Below are 15,344 nucleotides of genomic sequence, written 5' to 3' on the forward strand. Positions count from 1 at the left end.
ACTGACTAGGACTTACATAACATTGATGATGATTAGGGGTAACTTCTCTCACCAAAGGAAAATCTCTGGGGTTCTAATTGTAACTTTTATTTTTTGAAGAGGCAGATTTTGATCCTCTCAAACCTAATACATAAGTCACACTTCCTCTGAGATGATTATCCGGAGTTTCTTAGGATTTAAAAAATATTGAGTTACATCACTGGAGTCTGTCAGCACTCTCTAATGCGCATTTGGAGGGGAGGTAACTCTATGGATAAACAGCTGTTATGTCCGAGGTCCATATATGCTAGCAGCTTAGACACTGCATTTAGCAGGTGCTGTGTTTATTGTGGTGCCCTGGTGTTGAAGAGGTTAAGAGCCACAGCTGCTAATCAAAAGGTCAGCAGTTCAAATCCACCAGCTGCTCCTTGAAAATCCTATAAGGCAGTTCTACTTTGTTCTATAGGGAATCGACTCGATGGCAACAAATTAGTTGTTTTTTTTTTTTCTTTCGTGTTTATTACATGAGGCAGGTTGATAAGCCATTCCGCTTACATACAATGTGGTGGGGTTAATTGGAAACAACTTTTCCTTTTTGTTTTGTGATGGACATTTTGAAGGTCAGAGCTTGTGACTTCAGGAGGAACAGTTTTACCTAACTCAGAGAAGTGAGAAAGGAGAGTAACAGAAGGGTTATGATGGGTTAAGTGAAACATAAATACTCAAATGCTTTTGAGTCAAATGCCAATATATACAACTTAATTCTGAATTTACTTTCAGAAAAATAAAATTGACTTACCCATCAACACTGTACAGGAGAAATGGTCAGATGGGGCTGTATCATTATGGAAACTGTAATCAAAACATGTTTTTCTTTGTTCCCTTATGAAATTCATTAACTTAGCTAGAAGTCACTTTCCTCTCAGTGTCAAGCAATGGAAAAGGGGGAAGCAGTTACACACGGTGCTCTGTGTGAGATATATAAAACAGTTTGGCTGCTTATGTAAAAACTGATCTGGAAATATTTTCAAAGGGAGTAATAAAAAAATTTTTTTGAGAAGCAAAAAAAAAGTTGCATCGAGCACTTTGCACAAAAAAAGTCCCATTGCACAATGTGTCCACCCCCAACACAATGTGAAATCCTACAGCTCTGGGTAATGCGCTCACTCTTTGGGGACTGCCACAGCATGCAAATAGCAGATCCCATCCAGAGGGAGAACATCTGTCGGCCAAAGGATGGGGAGAAATGACAAGGTAGAGGTCCCTTATAGGGTGTTTCTCATGAGCTGCGTCATTGTGACGATATGACTCTGGTACAGTTTGAAAACCCCCTCCATGTGAAGACCAGGAAAAAATAAACAATTGTTAGTCAAGGATTTTTATGTTATTAGAAGGGAAATTTACATTGTCCCAACTTGGTTCTTACTATCTGCTCAATGCAACTTTTTTTTTTCTGCTTCTCAAAAAAATTCTTACTACTCTCTTTGAAAATATTTCCAGATCAGTTTTTGTATCAGCAGCCAAACTATTTTATATAAGCAGCCAAACTGTTTTCTTGTTACTATAAACCAAACTCATTGCCATTGAGCCGATTCCAATTCATAGCAACCCTATAGGCAGGAGCAGATTAGCCAATAGGCAAGATAAGCACTGTGCTTACCTTCCTTGCCACCCGTGTGAAATTGTTCACTACGGATTAGTAAATATGCACAAAAAAGTGCTTACCTTGCTTACTGGGCCACTGGCCTCTGTTAAAGATCTTAAATTTGATAAAAGGCTTTGATTCTATAGGAAGGTGCTGTGGGGTTAGGAGAGAGACAGATGCCAGCTATACCTAGAAGTAGGGTCTTTGATGTGATGGAAAAATGTGAAATTGTTCACTACAGATGATCCTGAAAGCAAGGTAAGCACCATGCTTACCTTGCATATTGGATAATCCACTCCTGCCTATAGGACAGAGTAGAACTGCCCCATAGGATTTCCAAGGCTGTAAATCTTTATGGAAGCAGACTACCACATCTTTCTCCCTCGAAACCACTAGTGGGTTCCAGCTGCTGACCTTTCAGTTAGCAGCCCAGCGCTTAACCACTGTGCCTCCAGGGCTCCTTCTTGTTACTATATCACACTTTATATTCTGGTGGTGAATAAATTTGCATATGATGGGAATGAGTGAGCTTAGCCAGTTTTCTTCAGAAGAAATTTAGGCTTTGGGGACTAAATGATATCAATCGACTTTATACTTCTTTAATATTACCAGATGATTTCCTAATTAACTACTTCGTATAGTCTGTCTGGGCCCTATTATAATTCAAAATGTACAAGTATTCTAGCGAACTTAGTTTTTCCTACAAAATCTAAACAAATCATGGTATGTCCTCTGCTTTCTAAAAACTGATGGGTACACGGGAAATCAACTACAGAACTAGATTCTGAAATTTGAATTTAGTCTAGAGTACCAGTTTTTTTCTTAATAACAGACAATTTTATGCAAACCAACAATTAAGAGTGTCTCTAATAATACAAACCAATACATATAGGTTTGACAAACCAGAAAAATTGGAAATTTATTTTTAAATTCACTCAAGTCACTTATGGAGAAACAGTCATGGAACATATATATGACTAAGTGTAATTGGGAGCCCTGGTGGCACAGTGGTTAAGAGCTCAGCTGCTAACCAAAAGGTTGGCAATTCCAATCCACTAGCAGCTCCTTGGAAACCCTATGAGGAAGTTCTACTCTGTCCTATAGTCACTAGGAGTTTGAATTGACTTGACGTCAATGGGTTTTTAAGTGTAATTGGGATTAAAATTATTTTTATATCTGTTACCATAACCATAAAACTGTACTCTACCAACAAAATCTTTGGCTGGTGAATTCAGCAAGCACAAACTCAACATCCTAAAAAATACATGCCATCAGGCAGAACTTAAAAGACACTGCAGAAGAGGAAGCTTACTTTTTTTAGTGTAGTTCCTAAAGGAAACACATTCTCCTGCAAGGGATTGTAGGATGAATTTTATAATTTGTTTCTTGTAACAAACCTATCAGTGATAAACTATTATCAGTAATTATACTTGATGAGAATGTGGGATAGTCCGTGATTTTTTTCTTCTATTGAAAATATCTGTAAGTATGTTGACTGTTATAAAATGGTTCATTGGCCAGATTGCTCAGGTAGCTTGGTCAATCAAGAAGTTAGTAAATAAAGAATCGATGACCAGAATCAAACTAGTTTGACTACGTGGATGCATCCTAAGACAAAATACGAGCAAAAAGAAAGAAAGAAAGAAAGAAAACTACATCACAAACTTTGATACTAAGCCGTATTTGTTAAAAGTTTATATTTTTGTCTTGACATTTGGTTTTCAAATATACATATTTGTAGGCTGGGTGATTAGATTATTTAAATTTTCTTTTCACATGGATGTTTTGTGTTTTTTAGACAAAATTTTTAAATTGTGGTAAATGTATATATAACAAAACATTTGCCATATCAACCCTTTTCACATGTTCTATTCAGTGACATTAATTATGTTCATGGTGTTGTGTAGCCATCATCAGTATCCATTTCCAATTTTTTTCCTCACCCTTAACAGAAATTCAGTGCCCCCTAAGCAGTGACTCCCTCGTTCCCCCTCCTCCTTACCCCTGGTAAACACTAATAAACTTTGATCTCTATACATTTTCCTATTCTGGATATTTCATCTAAGTGGCATCATATAATACTTGTCCTTTTGTGACTAGCTTATGTCACTCACATAATGCTTTTAAGGTTCATCCATGTAGAAGCATGTATCAGGACTTCGTTTTTCTTTATGGCGGAGTAATATTCCATTGTATGTGTGTAGCACATTTTGTTTATCCGTTCATTTGTTGTTGGACATTTAGGTCATTTCCACTTTGCAGCTGTTGTGAAAGGTGCACCAATGAACATTAGTGAACGTGTATCTGTTTACATCCTGGCTTTCAAGTCTTTTGGGTATATACCCAGGAAGGAAATGACTGGGTCCTATGATAATTTTGTTTAACTTTTTTTTTTTTTTATTGTGCTTTAGGTAACAGTTCACAGTGCAACTTATTTTCTCTTTCAAAAATTTATACACAAATTGTTTTGTGACATTGGTTGCAATTCCTGCAATGTGACAGCACTTTCCACTTTTCCACCCCAGTCTCTCTGGGTCCATTCTCCTAGTTTTCCTGTCCCTTTCTGCCTTCTCGTCTTTGCTTTTGGGCAGGTGTCACCCATTTGGTCTCATATACTTGATTGAACTAAGTAGCACGTTCCTCACTTGTGTTATTGTTTATTTATAGACCTAATTCTTGGCTGAAAGGTGGATTCCAGGAGTGACTTCAGTTCTGAGATAGCAGGGTATCCGGGGGCCATAGGTTTGGGGGTTCCTCCAGTCTCTGTCAGACCAGTAAGTCTGGTCTTTTTTTGTAAATTTGAATTTGTTCTGTATTTTTCTCCAGCTCTGTCCAGAACCCTCTCTTGTGATCCCTGTCAGAGCGATTGGTGGTGGTGGTGGTAGCCGGGCATAATCTAGTTCTGGGCTCTGGCTGGTGAAGGCTGTGGTTCATGTGGTCCTTTAGTCCTTTGGGCTAATATTTTCTTTGTGTCTTTGGTTTTCTTCACTCTCCTTTGCTCCACACAGGATGGGACCAATAAACATGTCTTAGATAGCCACTCCCAAGCTTTAAAGACCGCAGATGCTACTCACCAAAGTAGAATGTAGAATATTTTCTTTATGAACTATGTTATGCCAATTGACCTAGATGTCTGCCAGGACAAATGGTCTATGTTTAACTTTTTGAAGAAGTGCCAACTGTTTTTCACAGTGGCTGTACCATTTTACAATCCCACCAGCAATGTATGAGGGTTCCAATTTCTCCATGCCCTCACCAACACCTGTTGTTTTTCTTTCTTTCTTTTGGAACATAACCATCATAATGGGGATTAAATGATATCGCATTGTGATTTTTATTTGCATTTCCCTAATGACTACAGCCAGAATGCTCATTAGAAGCAAAGATGGCGAGGCTTTGTCTCACATACTTTGGACATGTTATCAGGAGAGACCAGTCCCTGGAGAAGGACATCATTCTCGGTAAAATAAAGGGTCATCAAAAAAGAGGTAGGCCCTCAAGGAGAAGGTTTGACATAGTGGCTGCAACAAGGGGCTCAAGCATAATAACAATTGTAAGATGGCGCAGGACCAGGCAGTGTTTCATTCCATTGTACATGGGGTCCCTATGAGTCGATACTGACCCAACGGCACCTAATAACAACAACAGTGACTAATGATGTTAAGCATCATTTCATTTGGCCATTTGTATATGTTCTTCAATTCCTTTACACACTTTTTGATTGGGTTGTTTGTCTTTTTGTTGTTAACTTATAGGAGTTATTTATATATAATGGATATTAAAAACTTTTACCTAATATATGGCTCCCAATCATTTTCTCCCAATATGTAGGTTGTCTCTTCACTTTGTTGACAAAGATATTTGATGAACGAAAGTTTGTAATTTTGGTGAAGTCCAGCGTATCTATTTTGTCTTTTGTTGCTCATGCTTGTGGTGTCGTATCTAAGAATCCATTGTTAAAAACTAGATCCCAAAGCATTGTCCCTATATTTTCTTCTAAAAGTTTTATGGTTTTAGTTCTTGCATTTAGGTCCTTGGTCCAGTTTGAGTGAATTTTTGTATTAGTGTGAAGTATTGGTCTAGTTTCATTCTTTTGCATGTGAAAATACAGTTTTCCCAGCACCACTTAATAGAGTATTCTTTTCCCCTTGAATGGACTTAGCACCCTTGTAAAAAATCAGTAAATGTACAGGTTTATTTCTGAACTCTCATTTCCACTATAATAGTCTTTATGTCTATTGTTATATCAATGCCAGACTGTTTTGATTACTGTAGCTTTACAGTATATCTTGAAATCAAGAAGTGTGAGTTCTCCTACTTTGCTCTTCTTTTTCAAGATTCAGGATTGCTTTGGCCCTTTGCAGTTCCATATGAATTTCAGAATTGGCTTGTCCATTTCTGCAAAGAAGGCTGTTGGAATTTTGATGGAGATTGTGTTGAATCTATAGATAGCTTTGGGTAGTGCTGACATCTTAACAATATTGAGTCTTCTAATCCATGAACACAGAATATCTTTCCATATTTTTAGGTCTTTAATTTCTTTCAGTAATGATTTATAGATTTAGTGTTCAATTTTTTTTTCACTTCTTTGGTTAAATTTATTCATAGATATTTTATTCTTTTAGATACTATTGTAAATGAAATTACTTCCTTAATTTCCTTCTCAGAATGCTTGTTACTGATATATAGAAACCCAGCTGATTTTTGTGTGTTGATCTTGTGTCACCTTGCTGAATTCATTTATTAGCTCTACTAGCTGTCTTTGTGGATTCTTTGAGGTTTTCTGTATACAGGATCATGTCATCAGAGAAAAGGGATAGTTTTACTTCTTCCTTCCTGATTTGGACACCTTTCATTTCTTTTTCTTGCCTAATTCCTCTGGCTAAGACTTCTAGTACTATACAGAATAGCAGTGGTGAGAGCAGGCATTCTTTTTCCGTTCCTGATCTTAAGGGGAAAGCTTTCAGTCTTTCTCCACTGAGTATCATGTTAGCTGTGGACTTTTCCATAAAAGCCCTTTACCAGATTGAGGAATTTCCCTTCTATTCCTAACTTGTTGAGTGTTTTAATCATGAAAGAGTGTTGAATTTTATTAAATGCTTTTTTCTACATGCTTTCAGATTGATCATGTGGCTCTTTACCTTTGTTCTATTAATGTGGTATATTACATAGATTGATTTTCTAACATTCAACCACCCCTGCATTCCCAGGATAAATCCCACTTGTTCATGGTGTATAATCCTTTTATTATGCTTTTGGATTCAGTTTGCTACTATTCGTTAAGGATTTTTGCATCTATATTTATAAGGGATAAAAAGAGTGTGATTGGGGATTCAGTATTCTCAGTACACCACACCGAAAGTGGAGGCTGCAAAGTAGAGCCTGTGTCCCGTAAATGAGGAAACAAAAAACCAAGCCCACTGCCGCCGAGTCGATTCCGACTCATAGTGACCCTATAGGACAGAGTAGAGCTGCCCCATAGAGTTTCCAAGGAGCACCTGGCAGATTTGAACTGCAGACCTTTAGGTTAGCAGCTGTAGCACTTAACCACTATGCCACCAGGGCTTCCCATAAATGAGGGTTGGGTGGAATAAGGGACCCCCCCCCACAACTTTCTGGCCACACTTATCCGGAACTTAGCCTCTACAACAGGTAACTGGAGGAAGGATGATAAGTGCTGATGTCCTGCCCCTCTTGGGTATATACTGTAGACCTAATCTGGGAGATGTGGGAAGAGGGAGTACTGTATTCTTGGTTGCACTCCCTGGGAGTGGAATTTCTGTCTTAATGGGCTGAGACAAGGAAGGGAGCATGTAGATCTTGACTCAAATCCCACCCACTCTCACTGTTCTTACCAAGTTTTAGTAGGTTTTCTTGAATAAATGGTTCTTCGTTTTCTGTGTGTCCTTAGCACCATTTTAAGATACTTTCCATTTTTTCTTTTTTTTTTTATGATTTTCACCAGTGTTGTGGGTGTCCAAGGAGCTTCTCACATTACTGTTTCAGAAGGGGAGCTCCTCCTTGCTAGTCTTTTAAAATAATTATTTCCCTGACCTTGGGAAGTTTCCTCACACACATATGCTACTCAGTGCTCTCCAAACCTCTCAATTTCCTTTTGTGTAGCTGCCTTCCCTCCAGACTCTGCTCTGTGAAATCTAGTCTCCTTGGCCTCTTCAGACTCTCAGGGCTCTCTCGTCAACTCAGGGAGACCACCAGGCTCTGTCTGGGTTCCCCATCTCTGCATCACGGCCTGGAAACTCTGTCTAGGCACCGTGCTAGTGTAATTTTAGGGCTTTAAGGCTTTCGCCTTTTGGAGTCCTACCTCCTGGGTCCAGAGTGGGAGGAGATGGGGAGTGGGGATGAGGCATACCAAAGAAACATGGCTGGCAATTGGTGCTAGTTGTCAGGTAGAAGTTCAGCTGGGGTTTTTGCCCATATTGTCTCAGTTTCCCATGTGACTTCTCCAGCTTGGGCTTCTCACAGTACGGCAGCTGGATTCCAAGGAGTGTTCTAAGCTCAGGAAAAAAAATGCAGAAGCAAGTCACAGGGCCAATCCTGATTGAAACAGAGAAGTACTGGCTCTACCTCTAAATGTGAGGATTGGCAAAGGGATTGTAGCCATCTTTAGCCCATCACACAGACTAGCACTGCAGAAAAAAAAACTGACAAAAGTATTAGTGGAACTAAATGTAAACCTCAGAAACAGACCCAAGAATATGGAAAGATTCTAAATGAGTCAAATGTAATTTTGCAGCTTTGAAAATATCACTCAATACCAAAGATTAAAATCCAATTGAAATAAAATTTAACTGGAAAAGAAAACTATGTTCAACCTAGTGAAATATATTTAACCTATTTTTATGTAACATTATATATTTAATTTTTTTCAAAACAATATATATTTTTTGTTTTGATGGGTGTTTTAATCTCTGATGTTATTATTTCAAATGAGGAGAAATTAAGAGGGGCTTTTTTTTCCTTCAAAATACTGATGAATACATGAACACATTGAAATTGTGACAAGCCTATACTTTTTGATAAGTTTTTTTATCAAATTATTTTGATAAAAAATAATTTCTCCAGTTTTTTACATATTATTTGCTTCTGCTCTGCTGATTTCATATTTCACATCTATTTGAAGTTTCTATGAGCAGGTATAATTCATTTTATAAATTAGAGGTTATTAATTTCTGAGATTAAATGTAAAACAAGATTTCCAACTAAAATTTCAAAATAAAATAATTCTGAAGGGCGGAGACTATCAAAATGCTTAAAGATAAATATCTGATGACAAATAATTTCATGCTTAATAAAATTGTTCAGAATGTCAAAGGAAGGCATTTCCAATAAAATTAACTTCTAATTTTGATGAAAATTTGTAATATACTAATGTTGCTTTTTTAATTTGTGTACTAATATGTAATAAATAATATTTATGGAGACTATAAGGAGTCTTGGTCATGCAGTGGTTAAGTGCTCGGCTGCTAACCAAAAGGTCAGCAGTTCAAACTCACCAGTGGCTCCAAGGGAGAATGATGTGGCAGTCTACTTCCTTAAAGATTATAGCCTTGGAAATCCTATGGGGCAGGTCTCTTCTGTCCTATAGGATCTCTATGAGCCAGAATTGACTTGACAGCAATGGTTTTGGTTGCTATTTTTTTTGAGAGAGAGACTGTAAGCAAAAAGGAAATCCTGGTGGCATAGTAGTTAAGAGCTATGGCTGCTAACGAAAAAAGGCGGCAGCTGGAATCCACCAGGCGCTCCTTGGAGACTCTGTAAGGCAGTTCTACTCTGTCCTATAGGGTCGCTATGAACCGGAATCAACTTGAAGGCACCTAACAACAACAACAACATAAACAAAAAGGGGCCCTGGTGGCTCAGGCGTTAAGAGCTCAGCTGCTAACCAAAAGGCCAGCAGTTTGAATCCACCAGGTGCTCCTTGGAGACTCTATGGGGGGCAGTTCTACTCTGTCCTATAGGGTTGCTATGAGTCGGAAATGACTCTTGGCAGTAAGGGGTTTGGGCTGGGTTTATAAGCAAAAAGGAGTGAAGAACCCAGTCTTAGTTTGTGGTTATGGCTACCTATGCAGAGCTTAATTAGACTGTAGGTAGACCTGGAAAATTTACACATCCCCTCATCTCCTCAGCCTTCCTGGGGTGGGCACAAGCACCATCAGGCCCAGAGACAGACTCCAGTGAGCAAAGATGGGGAACAGCCTATGATCAAGGTTCCTCAAGTGGTGTCTGCCTGGGTTTTCAGTAATTCATGTTCTCCTAGCTATGCGTGTTCTTGTCCTTTCTGGGATTTATCTGTGCTTCTCCAAAGGGGACCTGATATCCCTGGATCTCAGAACTGTCAGAATTCAAAGAGAAAACGCTTATAGGGAGGGGTCCTCTGTGGCTGAAAAGTCGTCAGGTTTGCACGAGTGATTCTCTGTTCCCTGTTACCATCCCTAGCATGTTTTTTTATTCATGCCTGTGGGATTGCTCAGGTAGGTGGGTGGAGAGTGCAGTGTCCCAGGAAAAGGCAAAGGATTAGGAAATCCCAAGTTGGATGCTCCAGGATTCCAGGAAGCAAACCACAGAGCCATTCTGTGTAGACTATAAATGGGAACAATGTCACTGTCTAAGAGCCCTGATCCATTTTCTCTGGTGAGAGATGAATTCCAGCAAGTTCTGAGAAATATCGGGAAGCTGGTATTATTTGCACGAACTCTGCCAAATATTTGATTCTGTGTTAAAGAGGCTTCAAGTGCTCTCATTTAATTCCCCCAACACCCCAGCCATGCAGATGATATGATCTTTATTTTTAGGTTACCCCACTTGGAAAGGGCAGATCCAGAATTTATACCGAGGTGCATCTAAGAGAAGAGCTTTCCCACTTCTCGTCACAGGACCACAGCCTCAGAGCCAGTGCCCTCAACCAGGGAACTGGGAGATGCCAATCTTTCACATCTTTTATTTAATTCTCCTAGGGAAGAACTCACGGCTTCCAGTCCTGCACTCACTAGAGCTAAGGAACTAAGGAGGATGGGTGTTAAGTGGAGACGTTTCTTTCATTCTTTGTACCACACTAAACCTCTGCTGTGGAATAGTTTCTTCAAATGAAATCACAAAGGGGAAGCCCATAAGAGGTAGAGGACATGAAAACATGGACTACCCCTTCATTATCTCCCATCATCCCTTCAAGCACTTTTACTGACCCTAGGAGCTCTAGTGAGCATAATTTGAAAAGCACTGGTCTAAACCAAAGAGTGAGCCTAATAGTGCATATTTCAGACCCAAGTGGATGAACGATGGGACTGCATGGGGACCCCATCACTATGACTGCGTTCCTGTTGCAAAGATGAGGGGCTTCACCTCACTGGAGCTTCCACAGTGGGGCTCTCAGCTTTATGGTGTGAGCAGTTTTTTCTGTCAGCCAGCTAATGGGTGAGCAGATACTTGAAGAATCACTCCTAAAAGAAGCTGGCCCATTTACCCTTCACCTATTGTAAAGAGGGATTGAAATTTCCTGTTACATTAGTGGGAGGGTCAGTCTCTAGGGCTCCCATTTCTTTCTTTCTTTTTAATACTCAGAAGCAAATGTTACACTTTAATAGTAAGAAAACACAACCACAGAGAAGCACTGTGTTTTCTCCTCATTCTATTAGCAAATACACAGAAGAGCAATTAAAAATAGGTTTTACTTCAAAACACAGGTTGTTACACCCAGGAACATGTACCAGAATTATCTGTGGAGATTTTTAAAAATATTTAAGCCCAGGCCTCACTCTTGGGGAAGTTTTCAACAGGGGCCAGGACCTGAGTATTTTTTAAAGCTTCAGATAACTCTGGTTTTCCTTCTGCTTGAGCCACTGATTTTAGGTTGGCTAGGGAAGTTTGGGTTTATTTCGCTGTTGTTTGGGGTTCTGGGGTGTTTTTCAGGAAAATCTATTAGGAGTTTTGAAGAACTTGGGCCTGGGCTTCTTTGTAGTCTGTCTCAGGTCTTTTTTCTCTGGTGCAGAGTTTCATTCTTTCTCTGCCTCTTCTTTGATTCTTGGCTTCTTCCCTGGGCCTTTACCTGGGGTTCTTGGTTTTGAAGGTTTAGGGGTCTCCAGAGCTGGGGAGGCTTTTCTCTTCTTCCCAACAGGTGTGTTGGGACCAGGACTCTTTTTTGGAGACTCCTTTACTGTGGCACCTTTTTGCATCTCTACATTTTTTTTCTTAGCAGGTATTTTTTTCCACTAGCACCAGCAGTGGAATTTCATCCTCAGATTCATCTCCCACTTTAAGCTGGGCTTTTACTCTGTGGATTTCCTCTTTCTCTCCTGGGGTTTCTCCCTTCTGGGATCTGGGGTGCTGGAGCACCATTGACTTCAGCTGCCACTTTGTCTTTAGTTTGGGCTGATTTAGTCTTTGCAGCCTGTTGCATTTCCCTTTTTCTCCTTTTTTTGGAGCTTTTCTTTTTGCTTTTTCTTTGCCTCTTTTTTCTTCTGGCCGGGAAGAGGTCCTCCTTTCCCTTCACAAAAAGCACTGATGAACAAAGAAAAGATTGGAAGGGCAACTGCTTTCTCAGTTTTCAGGTCTAAGAGTTTCACACTCCCCACTTCTCTGGCTATTTTTCTGAAAGCCCTTTTGTGACAGCAACGACATTTTCAACAATGTGCTGGATCAGCATTCCAGTGTGACCAATGCAGATATGCTCCAAGAGCCATTTTTAGAGATGTTCATGATAGTTCCACCAAGACAGTCATTGATTTCTTTTTAATAAATCCTTGGCCAGGAGGTTTACACATACTGGGACTTTCTTTCAGAGATAGAAATGTTTCCCTATAATTGAGGGTAAAAGCCTCCTAATACTTGTATCAGTAAGGAAGAAGTAAAAACTACCCAAGAGGCAGAGCTTGGCTTCATAGGGTTTATATTCTTTTTTTTTTAAGTTCAGAATAGGATAACCTGAAAAATGATTTTAATTTTATGCTTTTTCAAAATATTCCTATAGAAATGTTCCATCTTCTCAGGAGTTAAATTGGACTCGTCATTGGTAAATAAACAGATTTCTGCTAAATCTGATCGAATACCGTAAGGCAAGGATAATCTGACCCTGAGTTCTTTCTTTGGAATTTTCCATACCACCGCCATCAAAAATAAATTTTCATTCTCATTTAAAAGCACTTCATTAGCGTGTTTTTCTGGACTGTCAATGCACCAACAGAGCCTTCACTGCTTTTTTAACCTGTATTTTGTCCAGCTCCTGCCGCGGCTCTGCTGCAGCAAGGGTCGCTGAGCCGAGGCTGAGGTTGGGGTCAAAGCCGAGTCCTTCCTACCGCCCTCACCTCGTGCAGTGGAACACGGGGAAAGAGCAAGCTAACTCCTCCCGTGCACGCATGAACCCAGGCCCGCAGCCAGAATTAAGGGGCTAGGGCTCGTTCTGGTTTCTAATATCTGAGAGGCTGGGAGAGTTTCCAGAAGGATTATTGGGGAGCAGGAATTCTGCCCAGGGAGATGGTCATGGGGAAGAGAGCTTCAACAAGCATTTGCTGAGCATCTACTTATACTGTGCTAAACTGTACTCTAACTGCTGGGTGTGGTTATTAAGAACAAGCTGGCGTTTTCACTAACAAAGGTTACAGCCCAGGAAATTCTCTCCCCAAGGCACTGTTGGAATTTAATCTAAGTGTTTTCACTCTCCAATGCCTTCCTCTGTACTCCATGACAGCAGCACCCACCTGCACTGGCATTGTCCTAGATACCCGGGCTAGGATCCCAAGTTAGAGTCTTGGGGCTTATCACTTCTCCGAACCTTGGTTTCCGTGTCTGTAAATCGGAGGAAGTTTTAGCAATTTCACAAGGTCGTGATGAGGACTGAATAAAGCAGTGAGACATACACATAAACTAATAATTTCTCTATGAGAAGACACCATAAATAAAATAAAAAGACAAGTGGGAGACTGGGAAAAATCTTTTTAATATATTTTCTAGGCAAAGCAATCATACTAAAAATATATGGAGAAATCTTACAAAATAAAAGAAGAAAAACAGACAAGCCTACACATTACATTGTCGTGATGAATGCATAACTCTGTGAATATACTAAAAAAAAAAAACACTATGAGGGAGGGGAGAGATGGTGGAGGGAAATCACTAACTAGATAGTAGACAAATATTAACTTTGACAAAGGGAAAAACAACACACAATGCAAGGGAAGTTGGCACAACTTGACCAAGAAAAATCATAGAGGCTTTATAGACATGTCCAAACATCTTGAGGGACCAAGTTACTGGAGCTGAGGGCTGGAGATCATGGTCTCAGGGGACATCTGGGTGAATTGGCTTAACATAGTTCATAAAGATAATGTTCTACACCTTACTTCGGTGAGAAGTGTCTGGGGTTTTAAAAGCTTGCATGTGGACATCTAAGATACATCTATTGGTCCCATCCCGTTCAGAGCAAAGGAACATGAAGAAAACCAGACACAAGAAAAATATTAGTCCAAAGGACTAATGGATCCCAGGAACCACAGCCTCCACCAGCCTGAGCCCAGAAGAACTAGATAGTACCCGGCTACCACCATCAACCACTCTGACAAGAATCACAGTAGAGGGTCCTGGAGAGAAAAATGTAGAACAAAATTACAAATTCCAAAAAAAAGACCAGCCTTACTGGTCTGTCAGAGACTCGAGGAACTCCCAGGAGTATAGTCCCCGGACACCCTGCTAACTCAGAACTGAAGCCACTCTCAAAGTCCACCTTTCGGCCAAAGATTGTTGTTGTTAGGTGCCATCAAGTTGGTTCCGACTCATATCGACCCTATGTACCACAGAATGAAACACTGCCTGGTCCTGTGCCATTTTCATGATCGTTGTTATGCTTGAGCTCATTGTTTCGGCTGCTGTGTCAATCCATCTCATAAGATCTTCTTGTTTTCCACTGACTCTGTACTTTACCAAGGAAGATGTCCTTCTCCAGGGACTGATCCCTCCTGACAACAGGTCCAAAGTATGTAAGACACAGTCTTGCCGTTCTTGCTTCTAAGGAGCATTCTGGGTGTACTTCTTCCAAGACAGAGTTGTTCGTTCTTTTGACAGTCCATGGTATATTCAATATTCTTTGCCAACACCACAATTCAAAGGCATCAATTCTTCCGTCCTTATTCATTGTTCAGCTTTCACATGCATATGATGCAATTGAAAATACTATGGCTTGGGTCAGGTGCACCTTAGTCTTCAAGGTGACATCTTTGTTTTCAATACTTCAAAGAGGTCCTTTGCAGCAGATTTACCTAATGAAATGCATCGTTTGATTTCTTGACCACTGCTTCCATGGGTGTTGATTGTGGATCCAAGTAAAATTAAATCCTTGACAACTTCGTCTTCTCTCTGTTTATCATGATGTTGCTTTTTGGTCCAATTGTGAGGATTTTTGTTTTCTTTATATTGAGGTGCAATCCATACTGAAGGCTGTGGTCTTTGATCTTCATTAGTAAGTGCTTCAAGTCCTCTTCACTTTCAGCAAGCAAGGTTGTGTCATCTGCATAATGCAGGTTGTTAATGAGTCTTCCTCCAATCCTGATGCCCCGTTCTTCTTCATATAATCCAGCTTCTCGGATTATTTGCTTAGCATACAATTTGAATAGGAATGGTGAAAGGATACAAACAACCCTGATGCACACCTTTCCTGACTTCAAACCACACAGTATCTCCTTGTCCTGAACAACTGCCCCTTGATCTATGTACA

At 39.9% G+C, this 15,344-nt stretch overlaps 1 pseudogene; it reads right to left on the reverse strand.

The window, feature by feature from the left end:
• Positions 1-11,556: 11,556 nt before the first annotated feature.
• Positions 11,557-13,347, reverse strand: LOC100653521 (ribosomal L1 domain-containing protein 1-like; annotated as a pseudogene).
• Positions 13,348-15,344: the final 1,997 nt, after the last annotated feature.

This window comes from Loxodonta africana, chromosome X, assembly GCF_030014295.1.
Source record: "Loxodonta africana isolate mLoxAfr1 chromosome X, mLoxAfr1.hap2, whole genome shotgun sequence".
NCBI lineage: Eukaryota > Metazoa > Chordata > Mammalia > Proboscidea > Elephantidae > Loxodonta > Loxodonta africana.